Below are 13,545 nucleotides of genomic sequence, written 5' to 3' on the forward strand. Positions count from 1 at the left end.
TCACTCCACAGTTCTTCCACATGGCCTGCATGTAGTGGGATATAAAGTTTCATCCCCTGTCAGAGATGACGTCCTTAGGAAACGTACCCTGTTAAAAATACCAAGTAGGGCCTTAGCAGCAGCCTGAGCTGTAACAGTCCTCATAGGTATGGCTTCAGGATACCCAGTAGCTGTTACACTCACCTGGTATCCACGGGGACACCACCCAGCCCTGGTTGGATGATTTGCACTCTCAAACCCTCTCCCGGTACCTTGGAAAGGCCTCTGATTAAAGATGGGTCTGCAATATAGGAGAGCTGGATTCAATACCAGATTGTCTTTATGTTTTCCCACCTCCATTGGCCTCAACTCCTTCCTCCCCCCTTGGGCCTTCTCCTCACCTTAACATCGAAAAAGGTGGATTCGCCGTCCTGCTCCTCGTGGAAGGGGCGCATAGAGGTGGGGGGCGAGCAGCAACCAAGTTACTTCACTGGTGCAAGACCCCTTGTGGGAATCCAGGCCTGCTGCGACTCCGTAGGTTTGCTGCTTTACAGACTTTATATGCAGTTCTTATGTTCCTCTTAGTTCATAAAATAATGTCTTGCTTCATTCCTTTTAGGTATGGAAAGGTATTTTGGTGTTGTCGTGCAGTTTGAAGATGAGCATGGGCCGGTAGGTGAAAGCGCGGTGTGCGCAATGCTGTCCGGTGAGTAATGCGTGATGCGCGGCGCTGTTTCGCCTTTTATATTGCTAACCTGTGTCTTTTCTCTCCTTGCAGGTTACGATGTTCCTCGCCGAGCGCCGTAATGTTCCAGCAATGATACTGACCAGGAAATGACTACCCAGGTAAGAATTGTGTGGCTTTCTTCATTCGGGAGGAAACGTGAGGAAACGCTTACTAATGCTGTCTTTCTTTCTCCTCTTTCCAGGTTATGGTATTCCAGGATGCATGCGGTGCCGGATGATGGAGTTCGTACCTTCAGGTGAGTGGAACTGAGACAGGATACTGTTCCAGGTAAGTTTTGGCGTGTTCTTTCTCTCTCTGCAGGTCCTTGGTTTCAGGTAAGCTGGCATCAAAGAACTGGACACGGTGAGCGTTACCCTGCCCACAGCAGAATAACGCAAAGCATGTTCTGCTGTTTGGGTGCGGTTTAAATAGTCTCAGGTAAAGTAGTCCAGGTAAAGTAGTCCCAGGCCTGCCACACCCAAAAGACTAGACCGCATAGCTCAGTTCCTTGTAACTGAGCTATGTGTGTGCCTTCATGTTGGCTGAACCCCCCCAAGTTAAATAGTCCCAAGTAAATAGTCCCATTCTAATGTTGGTCTTCATGATGGTTATGAGCCTGGCTCCAAAGGCACCAGGACTGACTCCAAGAGAGTCTTGGATGAGGTTTTAAGGCCTTTGACCTGGCCTTAACTGGAAGGCTGACTTGCCAGTAAGGACCAGGGGCAAGGGTCATGACAGTAGCATGGTCTACTACAACCAATATAAATCGATTGCCTGAAGAGGTTGGAGGGTTTAAGGGACCAACAATGTCGATTCCTACCCTTTAAAAAGCGACCCCCACCACTGGGAGGGGCACCAAAGGTGCCACATTCTTGGCTCCACTCTTGCCAGATGTCTGACAAGTGTGACAGCTCCTACAGAACTTAGCTACATCAGACCCCAAATTAGGCCAGTAGAAATAAAGAGGAGAAAGCCTTTCCTTGGTCTTCTTGAAGCTCAAGTGACCAGCCAAAGGAATCGCGTGTGCTAACTATAGGAACTGGTGTCTTGTTTCTAGAGGCACTACAAGTCTTCTGTAGTCCTCTGGGATAGACTCAGTTGATTCACTGTAGAAGAGGCCATCTTCCTAGTATAACCTTTGCTTTACTGGCTCTTGCCCGTCCAGCTGGGAAGCTGCCTGTTGGTGAAGACCCTCAAGAGTAGGACACTCTCTCTGGCCTCTGCTGAAGTCTGCCCTACAGGGACCACCTTCTGTCAGTAAAGACTGCAGCTCAGGATGGTCTTTAGAATCCAGATCTCCAACAGGGGTCAGGTCTTCCTCCAGCTCTAAATACTCAGAAGCTGATTCAATCTTTCCTGGTTGTTCCTCACACTCAGCCTCAGCTGGTGGAGTAGTCACTGGTGTGACTTTGGACAGTCCTCTCGGGGATGTTCTTCTTGGTAGCACAGGAGTGCGTTATGGCTTTTTCTTGGAGATCTTGGGTTTCCCCATTGTCTCATTTTTCTTTGAAATAGCAGTCAGTAGCTCCTGTGGGCTAGGTGTTATAGAGTCTTCTGTAACATCCTCTGGGGAGCCATCTAAGGTACTCTCCCTGGCCGTCCTTGTCTGCTCCTTTCTCCTTTTGCTGGGAGCCCTGAGGGTGCTTGATACAACTCCAAGAGTTTTTAAGTCGTTCTCCAACAGGACTCTCCCATGCACCTCACTTTGCACACTAACAGGTATCTTGACAGTCATGTTGTTGCACTGGATGAGAGCTGGTAGTCTGGGAAGCATTTGGACAGGGCCTCCAGCAAGCTTAGTGAGGTTTTTCGGTGCTTTAGCAACATCCTCAGCCTTGAAAAAAGATTCATCCACTACAGTAATGCCTGCCCCAGTGTCTCTAATGACCGGGATCTCCTGACGATTCACAAGTACACTGTCCTTGTAATATTCTTTTGTGTTATCCGGATTTGAATCCAGACCCAGGGACACTAAAGAAACACTGTCAGAGATTCCAATGGGGTCTTCAGCGGGTACTTGAAAGTTACCACTTGTCACATGTACTTCTTCCACTGGGGAGAAGGCTAAGGAGACATTGTGGATCCCTGAATGTTTACCTTTACATCTGGGATCCCGTTTCACATGGTCAGCAGACACACAAGCATAACATTTTCCAAATGTTTTGACAAATGGGGGCTTCTGCTGACCTCCCTCTGGTTTGGCACCAGGGGTTTCACTAGCCTGATTCAGTTTTCCATGTGGCTTACCCTTTTTAAGTTGGGGCCCTCTTTTGGATTGGAGGTATTGGAATTCCCTTTGCCATGTTTCTTTTGTTGGTTCCCATCATCCTTCTTTTGAGTTGCCCCAGAATCCTTGTGAGTAGCCCTGTTGGCAACTAACAAGTCAGCACCCTTTGCTATTTTTTGGATCAATTTCCTTAGAGCCAGCCAAGTGCTGTCTAGCTCAGGAGAGCAGGCATCAAAATTAGATTCCAACAAAAATAGATTCCTCATTCCTTCAAAAGTGTTAACTCTGTAAGTAACCCTTTACCCAACCATCTAATTTTTGCAAACATTCACACACCAAGGTAGCCCAAGGGGTACCATCATGCTTTTTGAGGGTCCTAAACCTCTTAAGGTACTGGGAAGGAGTTTTCCCAAATCTAGCTATCAAAGCTAGCTTCACATTTTCATACCCCAACCTTTCAAGTTCCCCCACCTCCATTACACCATCAGTTGCAACCTGGGGGAGCCTAGACAAAAGCCAAGGTATCAACTGATTCCATGTGAAACCCAAATCCCATAGTTATATTTAAAGGCAGCCAACCAATCTAAAATATCAAGTCTCACCTCATACATACTCACAGCTTCCTTAGACATGTGAGGCCTCTTAGGACTGGAAGACCTAGAAGACTCTGGGAGAGAACCATTTTCAAGAGACAATTTCTTCATTTCAAGTGCATGATTTAATTCCATTTCTCTGAGTCTGAGTTCTTGATGTTTGCTTTAAGTTTGCATTTGGAACCTTTTAAATTGTAACTCAAGTCTCAACCTTTCAAGAGAGACAAATTCTGGACTGAGTACTGGACCTGGTAGGTTCCCTGTGGCTATAGGTTGAGGGCCTAGAGCTAGTTGAGGCAAATAGGGCATCTCTTCCTGAGACTCCTCTGACTCTTCTAACGCATCAATAACATCTGAGCCTGACTCAGACACGTTATCATCCCCTTGAACATTTTCCACATTTGCCGGGGGGATAGGAGTTATAGCCCTACCTCCCAGTCTTTGATGATTCAACAATTTCTCAATCAATTCATTTTTCTTGCCTTTAACAGAGAGAGACCTGACTTTACACATATCTTTAAGCTTATCTACTGTTAGAATGATCAGGGCTTCATGTTTGAAGTTATCCATATTTGGCATTATAAGACAATTGCTTTTCTAGTGATGCTTAGCCTTGTGATGGTTTATTTGAACTAAAGTGATAGAAGTTCTCTTAATGTAATAACTATACTTTATCCTCACCTCTGTACACCAGTGTTAGGCAGAATTGCATGCAGTACCCTCTGGGACCACAACACACAATAAGGACTACAGGTGCAAGCAAGAACAACCTTTGGTATAAGTCTGTACCACACAGTTTGTTGGTAGCGAGCTGAGCAGCCAGGCTTATCTCAAGAGTGAATGTGAGCAGTACAAGTAGTTACACAAAGGACTTTCAATCACAGTGGTTCAAGTAGACACTTATTCTCAAGGTTTCTTGGTAAAACACTTATTCATTTATTTACAGAATCATTTATAAAACATTTGACTAGAAGAAGACAACTTGCTGGTCAAGTGGCACAGCGAGTAGAGCGCTCGCTTTGACATCGGTGGAGAGCTTGCTAACGCAGGTTCGAATCCCGGCAGGGCCAAACTCAGCCTTTCATCCTTCCGAGATCGATAAATGAACACCACACACCGTGGGTAATAATAAGCAGCGCTCAGTACCCGAGGGTTCGTAGCGCTATATAAATGCGAAATTATTTATTTATTATTTAACTTAATATTATATACCAATACACTTCAATACAAAACTCTAAGTTTTTGAGACAGTTTGAGCTCCCTTGAAAAAGGAGCCAAATGGCAGTTCAGTTACTTAGCAGTGAGCAAAAAGGACAAAAGTAGAAAGAATAGATTATATATACTTTGTAGGCAGTGCAAATAGTCTCAGTTCACCAGAATAGTTCACTTCAAGTCAATAGGCCAGGCCAAAGTCAATGGGCTAGTGTTCTGGATAGGAAAGAGCAGTTCTGGTATCAAACGGCAAAGTCTTTGCAAAAGTTCTCAGAAGTAGTCAAAAAAGAATCATTTGTGGGGTCACAAGCTGGTTAGGCCTCCAAGTTGGGACACAAACTGGTGTCCCTCTCCCTGCTTACTTAACCAGCCTTGAGAATGGTATCCAGGTGTCTTGATTGGTCCCATCAACTCAAAGGAAGAAGCCGTCCTTGAAGGAGCTTCTCTGTCAAATGGAGTTTGGCAATTAGACCTGCAGCAGGGCTTCACCGGGCAAACCAATGGTTCAGTGGTTTCAGCAGCTGTCCCTTTCCAGCTCGTCTTCGGTTCTTTCGTTCCAGTGGTGACCTCTGCCTTCCAGTCCTGCAGACACGCCTTTTAAACAGTTTTCTGCCTTTCATTCCAGTTTAGCTGTCACTCACCCAGCAGGGTGGCTGTCCTTTCCGGACAGTCAGCCAGCAAATCATACCAGAGTGCATTTGGGTCTCCTAGGAGACTAAGCACAGGGAGTTTCGGACACCTACCTCACTTCCTGCCCACCCCAGACACTCAGATGCCAAGGGCGGACTTCAGTCCTGAAGCCCGCCAAAGGCACACAAACAAAGGGACCAAACCTAGTTTGGCGCGCAGAGACAAACACTAGAAGGACTTTTACAAAAAGAGATGGCGAAAAAAGAAGACCGGGACCCGTTTAAACAAAGGGGCTTAAGGCGCCATCTTGAAAATTATGGCTCCCGTGATTTTTAGCTTCCGGTGTTGACAGTCGGGAAAAATCATGCTATTTCGTTGTAAATCCACTGCCACCAGCCTTTTCAACAAGAAAGGGTAGCATTTGACTGCTACATGAGTGTGTAGACACAGGAGATACTATGTAACCTCTCCAGAACTCCATTGTAAGATGGTGTGTGCTGTGTCTATGAATTTGGAAAAGACTACTAAAGTCAATTTCACTTTACATTCTCTGGGAAGCAGTAGTTTATCCCAGAGAAGGTATTTAAACCTTTGGGAAGTCTAAAAGACATCCCTGTGTCACTGCACTGAGGGTGCTGTGAAACACACATGAAAAGATGATGCCCATGGAGTTATCTAAAACTTCATAATCAGAGAACACAAATGTAAAACACAGATCAAAACACATGAAAGAGTGGGAAAAAAAGGATCACACTCTTTCCATGTAAAAAAAAATCAAGTCCTCAAAATCCAGCAAAGTTGCTGGGGGTCCCTAAGGTGAAGGGAATTATCACATTTCTGAGAATTCTCCCTAACACAGTTGACATCCAGGATTGCATGATGGCTAGGTAATCGCAGAGGCACATGATGTCATTTGTGCAGGCAAAGAAGGAATGCAAAAGCCATTTAAAATTTGCAGGGAAAATGTATTATTAACAACTGCAAATATTCTGGGCATGAAGTGCATGGTAATAAAATGTTTAAGCTTGTTTGTATCCCTAAATATATAGGAATATACGAGGCACAAGTCAACATGTTGCCTGCAGCATTCTAAATGCAATTATTTTGCCTTTTGTTCGTGGTTATTTGCTTTCTTTTGATTTGACACAAGTGTGTCGCCGAGATTTCCTTAGGCAATTAACATTCAGCTCCAAACACAGAAACATCTGGGTGGCAAATGTCTTTTCTCTAGGTATGCTTGATACATATTTAATGAATCAAGTAATTAAAAGAAAGATACGATCATTTACTAGCTGCTCCAGTCTTCCACTGTGACATGTTGGTCTTTTTGAATCTTGATGTTTCTCTGTGCAATAATAACCTAGTCGTCTATCCCTTAGGCGGTCTACAATTTCAGAGACAGGCCGCCGCAGATGGCGTAAGCGAGAGGGAAAGTGGAAGAAGGCAGAAATGAAGAGTGAAGAAGGAGAAAAGCAAAGAGTACAGGAGAAAAGTGAAGCGAGTGCATGAGGTGAGAGCAAAAGAAGGAAAATAGCAGAGCAAAAGGTAAAATGATACATGCTCCTGTAACCTGAAAAAGGTCCACTCAGTAATAGAATGAACACATATTTGTATTTATTTGTATTTATTAGGTTTAGATAGCGCTTTACGCCAAAGAGCTTTACAATACAACAACAAGAATACATAGTAAACAAGAAGCATAAAGTTACAAAGACATGAAACAAACCATCAAAAACAGTATGTAGATCAATTAACCAGTTCTGAAACATCCCATCAATCTTCCCATCAATCTTCTGTTTCCCACTTAAAAGCAACTCGGGAAATGCTAAAAAGGACCACAAGTGCAAATTAATGCAGGAAGGGAAGAAATAAAACTAGGCATGTTAAATAAATCAGACTGGAATACAAAATGACAACTGCAGACATATAAGGATAGGAAAGAAACCTCTAGATAGACATTAATTGAAGTTTGGGATGTCAGTGCATGTTTCCCTTACAGCTACTCCTTCCAAGTACATTGGACCTCATTACGAATTTGGCAGTGCTATGTTGGTAAATCTGTTAGAATACCACCAAATGGAATTACCGTTAATGCCACTGGGTCAGTAGATGTATTGCTAGGTTAGAAGTGGTGGAAGGCAGTGCTAGTCCCCATTTATTGGAGTCCATAGGACTCCATGGGGGATTTCGGCAGACCTACCGCTGGCAGTAATTATGCCGGCGTAAATTCTGCGATTTTGCCAATTTTCAGCAGTAAAGTAGCAGATTTACCTCCTGCTTTTTGCTCAGGTGAATCAGCCACTTCAGCGCTAAACTTGTAGTAACTGAGTTATTGCTGCATTACTGCTGTTTTTTACTGCAACTCCATACTCATAATGAGCCTAATTGTAAGGATGAATCTGGAGTGCACACTGTAAAAAAGATGCACAAGTAATGGAAAGATACAGGACAAGAAGGAATCTAGCAGTGCATGATTATAAGAAAACATTGGGTATCCCACTGATACAACGAAGTAATTGAGGTCAAATCATCAACATACCAGGGTTTCAAAGGCCTATGGTTTCAGCAGATGTGAAATAGAACTTCTGCAGTAAACCCCTGAAATGTCCATGAAGGCATTGGCATGGCAACGGAAACTATTGTCCAATATCAGAGCACCAAGGATTGGGGGAGGTGGGCTAACGGGAGAGGTAAGGTAGTGGTGGAACAATGTGGAAGCAAACAAAAGAATGAGAACACCAACACATGCACAACTATAATTATATTCTGTCACAAAACTGAGACAAATTACCCAAAGGAAGTCATAAAGAGATGTATGTGGGTCAAACAAGGTTTATAACAGTTAGTTATATGTTTGGGCCAAACAGAAACAAAACAGACAACACGAAACATCAAAAACAACAGGATAGCTTCTAACTGGGTTCAACAGTTCAAATATCTGTTGGTAAATCTCAGTTAGTGTGCTCTTCTTGGGGTAGATGATCAATTGACAATCACTCATAGTCTTGGGGTTGAATTTTTCCTTTTGTTTATTTCTTGACTCCTTGTATGATACTCTGCGTTCATCCACATGTTGGCCTCGGTTCCAAGAAGACTGTTGTTCCTGGATGTTAGGGGCCCAAGTACATTCAGATGTTAGGCCCCATACCATAAAAGAGAGAATCCTCTTTCCATAAACAAACTTCAAGAGTCAATCAATTGTTCAGGTGGCAGTCCAATGGGATTAATGAAATCCTCTTCACTAATGCATTCCAAAAAAAGCTAATCTCAAAGATTTATCCTTCCTAAATTAAAGGCAGGTGGAAGGTCCCTCGCTTCTTCCTGCAGGCTGCAACTATGTTATCAGTGTTATCACTATTATCACTGTACACAGCTAATTTACCTTATAAACGTGACTACACATTCATTTTGCAAATGAATACTGCTTAACTGCTCCAATACTACAATCCTGAATTTAAATCTGCCAAAATGTCCCTCTTAACATTTCAATGGTGGTTGCTCCCCTGCCTACCCATAAGTGCGAACAGCTATGTGCTTATTTTGGTTGTAATGTGATTTGAGCAGCAGGCACGAATGAGGGAAGCAAGAGGGATGGGATTGCGGTTGGGAATATCCTCAGAGCTTCCACTAATTACCTGGTAACCTGAGCTTGTCCAGAGGCTTAATCACAGTCTTATCACCAGCTCCCAGTGTCAGAGTCCTAGCTTTACTCCCCAAATCCCAGTCCCAGTCCTCACTTTCTTACTTGACTGGTCACAGTGAGGTTGTGAATTGGGGAGCCACCCCCCGCTCCGCTTGTCCTCTCTCTTCTCCTGACAGATTCACCTTATATATTTCCACACCTCACTGCTTTGCCACATGCTGGTACCTCAACCCCTCACAGGCTTTCCATTTTCCTTTTCCAATTTTGGGATTGCCCTCTCCTGATATTTCTGTATCAATCTTATCTGCACACCTCTTGACAGTCTCCTTTCCTGATGACTTCCATATACCCTCTCCATCCTTTTCTTTGATATTGTTTTGAAACCTATTCGGATTTAAACTGGCCTCCCTTCTTAGTACTCTTGCCCAAGTCCTCTCACCCTACTCCCTTACTATTTACTCATTTATATTCCTACAATCCTTCGATATGATCTCCAATTACATCTCACCATGAACCCATCTCCACCTCTCTCTGCCTCCTCCTTCTCTCATCTCCTTCTAACCTCTTGCTATGTCTCCTTGCCTCTCCCTGAACTGTCTGCCTCTCTCCCACAGCCTCCCTATGCGTTGTCTTACAAACTCCTCCTGCGTCTCTTGCTCCCTCCCTCATGAGGGTCTCCTCCAGATCCTCTTTGAGGGATCTCTCCACCTCCCCTTCTCTCCTCATCACCTCTGTCCTCCCTGTCTCATTTGCTCACTTCTCTTCCTTTCCTCATCACCCACCCTCCTTTCAGCCTCCTTCTCCCTCCTTGTCTCTTCCTCTTCTCACTACCTCCCTTACACTACCTCTTTCCATCACCAGCAAACTCCATGTGTCACTCTCCAACTCCTTCCACCTACACTTGTGTCAAACCTACTGCTCCTCTTATAGGAAACTAGCCACTCACATTGGGCCATCCTACACACATGAGTGCAACTACCAGGTTCGTTAAGGGTGTGCTGACCCCATCAAAATATGAGACATTGCCTGTGCCCCCTCAAATATATCAGCCAATTCTTTCTTCGTTTTCCTTAAATAATGGGCCAGTGCATTTATGTGAAAGAATGCATCTAGGGATGCCCAGCACCAATCTTTCTTATAGGTCTCTTGCTCACCACATCTTTGATAATCACCAGAACCGAAAATAAGTTGTATTTTCACATTTTAATGACAGATTCCCCTTCCTTATGCTGATACTCAGAACCCATTCTTTCTAGAGGTAGACTTTTTTTGGCTGTCATAGAATCCCACAAAACTATTCTTTGTACAGTTCACAGGCTCTTTGTCCATGGGTGAATCCCAAGAACTCATATTTCCTACAAGAGTTAAGGTGTTTTGTACCTGAAAAAAATACCCAAATCATCTCATCCATCAGGGTACAGATTCTAAATTCCTCTATGAATCTGAAGAACTATCCATACTTTAGGCAATAGGTCATGCATTCTTCCTGGTAGCTGGAAACATCCCTGGACCAATTATTTCAACTGGTCATTGGGTTACACAGCCTTCCTTTGAGTGAGACAGTGCCTAGAATTCAAAAAATTAAATGCCGTATGTTGTTCTTGTGAAAACAGGCTGGGCCTCATTACGACCCTGGCGGTAAGGGGTTTACGCCAGCGTTAGCTGCGCCGACCCCTTACCGCCAATTACGAGTTCCCCTAGCGCCATGGTGCTTTTAACACCTGCTTTTAGCAGGTGTTAAAATCCATGGTGCTAAGGGACCATGGAGTTAATTACGCCACCGTAATTTACGGTGGCGTAATTAACGCCTTCCCCACTCCCATTATGCCCTATGGGGCAAAAATGGGAATGGGGAAGGGTAAATGGGGATTGGGGACTTACCGCCCCGCCAAGGTCGGAATGGGGCGGTAAGTCCGCCAACCACCATGGCGTAAACATAGTTTACGCCATGGTGATAAAGTCACGGCCCAGGCGGTAACTTACCGCCTGGGTCGTAATGAGGCCCAGAATCTATACTTCTCAGTGGTGAAATGTAGTATTTTTCCTAGTGACAATGCCCACAATCCATCCGCCCCTTTCCATAGACACACTTCAAGAGTCCATCAATTTTTCAGCTGACAGCCCATGGGGCTTGATGAAACCCCCTTCGTTGATTATTTCCAAAAAAAGCTGATCCCAAAGACTCATCATTTCTTAGATAAAAGGAGTCCACACTCGACACATTCATCCTACGGGTGGCAGGTCCTTTGCTTCTTCCTGCAGGCTGCAACCATGGCATCACTGTAGATAGCTAATTTAACTTGCAAAAGTGACTGCACATTCATTTTTGCAAAGTGATGCTACTTAAATGCTACAAGCGTACATTCCTAAATGTACATCTCACAATATTTGTCCCCCTAACATTCCAATTGGTGTTGCTCCCCTGCCTACCCATGAGGAGGAACAGCTGTGTGCTTATTGTGATTTTGATGGAATTTGAGCAGTAGTTCCCTCACACTGAATTCATCTGATTGTAATATGTCTCTGCTGCTGTGTGCAGGGACACAAACCATGCCAATTGCAGACTCTGCCACCATCCTGATCAGTGTGTTTTCGACTTTCATGTATGGACTTCCATTATCCTCTCTCTCCCAAACTGATGGCATCCCTGCTTGCCCTGTTGCTAAGGCTGCCATTCGGCTGCTGCTGAACCCTTTAACCCAGAGGGCAAATCTGTTGACCCTTGCGGTGGCCATATGGGCAGAGCAGTGAGGACCTTGTGAGTGACAGTTTGTTTATGGTGAATACAATTGTACTGAGGGCATCTTATTGCATGAGGCATAGATTCAATATGACATAGGAGCATGCCTAGACAGTATTCCCCTTTACAACTTACCTAGCAATGTCTGAATGGCTGGTGGCTGCAAGTGGTCAGCTTAGGATAATTATCCATCCCTAAAATCCCCCTTAAAAACTGAACAGGAAGACTTTGTCTTTGAAGGGTAGTGATGATGAAACACCCAGAAGATAGGCGGTATGTGAACCCCTGAGGACTATTCCCAAATCCAAATGACTTCACCCTAGCCAGCTCCATGGATGGTTCTGCAGCTCACCAAGAACCTACCAGGTATCAAGAACCTACCAGGTATCAAGAACTGGATACAATTTACATTCAAGAGGCAAATATGAAGCACAGGAGGTAGAAGAATTTGAAATACTAAAGACAAGCATGTACCATCAGTTAAGCTCACCAGTGCAATGCCAACGACATTGGCACAGATATCCTGTTAGTCAAATGAATGCTTCAAAAACACCTACAAGGTGAACACTTGACATGGAATCCGGGAAGTAAGAATGGTGGTAGAGAGTGACAATTCAGAACCTCCTGAGATGTGGAGGGTGATGGCAAAAGGTGAACAGAGATCGGTGGGAGGCAGGTTCTTTGCTGTCTGTATCTTAGCAAAGAAGTGACCCACCATAATGTATCACTTTGGAGGCTACAGACCACCTGAATAAAGCTTACCAACCATGTTGATGGTGTCAAAGGGCATCAACAGGTGAAGGAATGTGAGGGAATTGAGCCCATTAAGATATGGTATCATTTGCAGATGATCCAGCAGGCAGGCAAATCGACCATGTGTCTCTTTTTCTTCTGAAACCTGAGCCACCGGAGTTGACAATGCAGATGTCCATAATGTGGGATAGGAGTAGATCACAACATCTCAAACAGTTTGACAGGGAAAGTTAAGTCAGAGATAGGTTTATTTGGAGAGATAAGTGTCATACAGACCTGCTTTGTTCAGCGGATGATCATAGATGCCTTCTTTCTTCAGGTTAGGTGGGATAATGCCCACAGAGAACTAACAGTGGATGATATCTATGGTGTGAGAGACGATTGCAAACTGTAGTGCTTTGAAAGGTACCCCGGGCATAGGTTCAGTGCTGATTCGTAAGTCTTCGATTTTTTGCTAAGTGTATCAAGTTGAGAGGGCATGACTAGGACAAACAGGTGAAAGCAGGAGACCAGACGGTTTGTGAACCTCTCTGTGGCTTCAGAGATTAAGCACTCATGCATCCAAATTTGCATGTGTACTTACTTGCCATAGAAAGCAAATACAATTGTTGCAATACTTTAGGACATATTCATCTCCTCCCTTTTGAATAGCTTTCATCCCCCTATCACAAAACATTCTATCCTCTCGATATCTCCCCCTACTTGTTTTTGTAGCACCTTGTACCTGTTTTTCCATCCTCTTATCTTCCCCTTTCTCATTTTCTTTCTTCCAGCAGAATAAGGTCTGGATACTCCTTGTGGGGGAAGAGTACACCACTCCACGGACAAGCTTTATTACTCATACTACACTACTACACAGGTTTTGGGGGTGGAAGTTTTTGAGAGTTTCACAAAAATCTTGAAAAACTGCTGGAGAGTTATTTTTGTTGACTATTCTGGAAAAGTAAATAGATTGTTTTTCCAGGTAAACAGAGGTATCTAGTACCTGAGGCATGAAAGGTTTGTGGATTAATTTAGAGAGATTTGTGGCTAATTCCAGTG

The sequence above is a fragment of the Ambystoma mexicanum genome, chromosome 4q (assembly GCF_040938575.1).
Source record: "Ambystoma mexicanum isolate Mex_15411 chromosome 4q, UKY_AmexF1_1, whole genome shotgun sequence".
In the NCBI taxonomy this organism is placed as follows: domain Eukaryota; kingdom Metazoa; phylum Chordata; class Amphibia; order Caudata; family Ambystomatidae; genus Ambystoma; species Ambystoma mexicanum.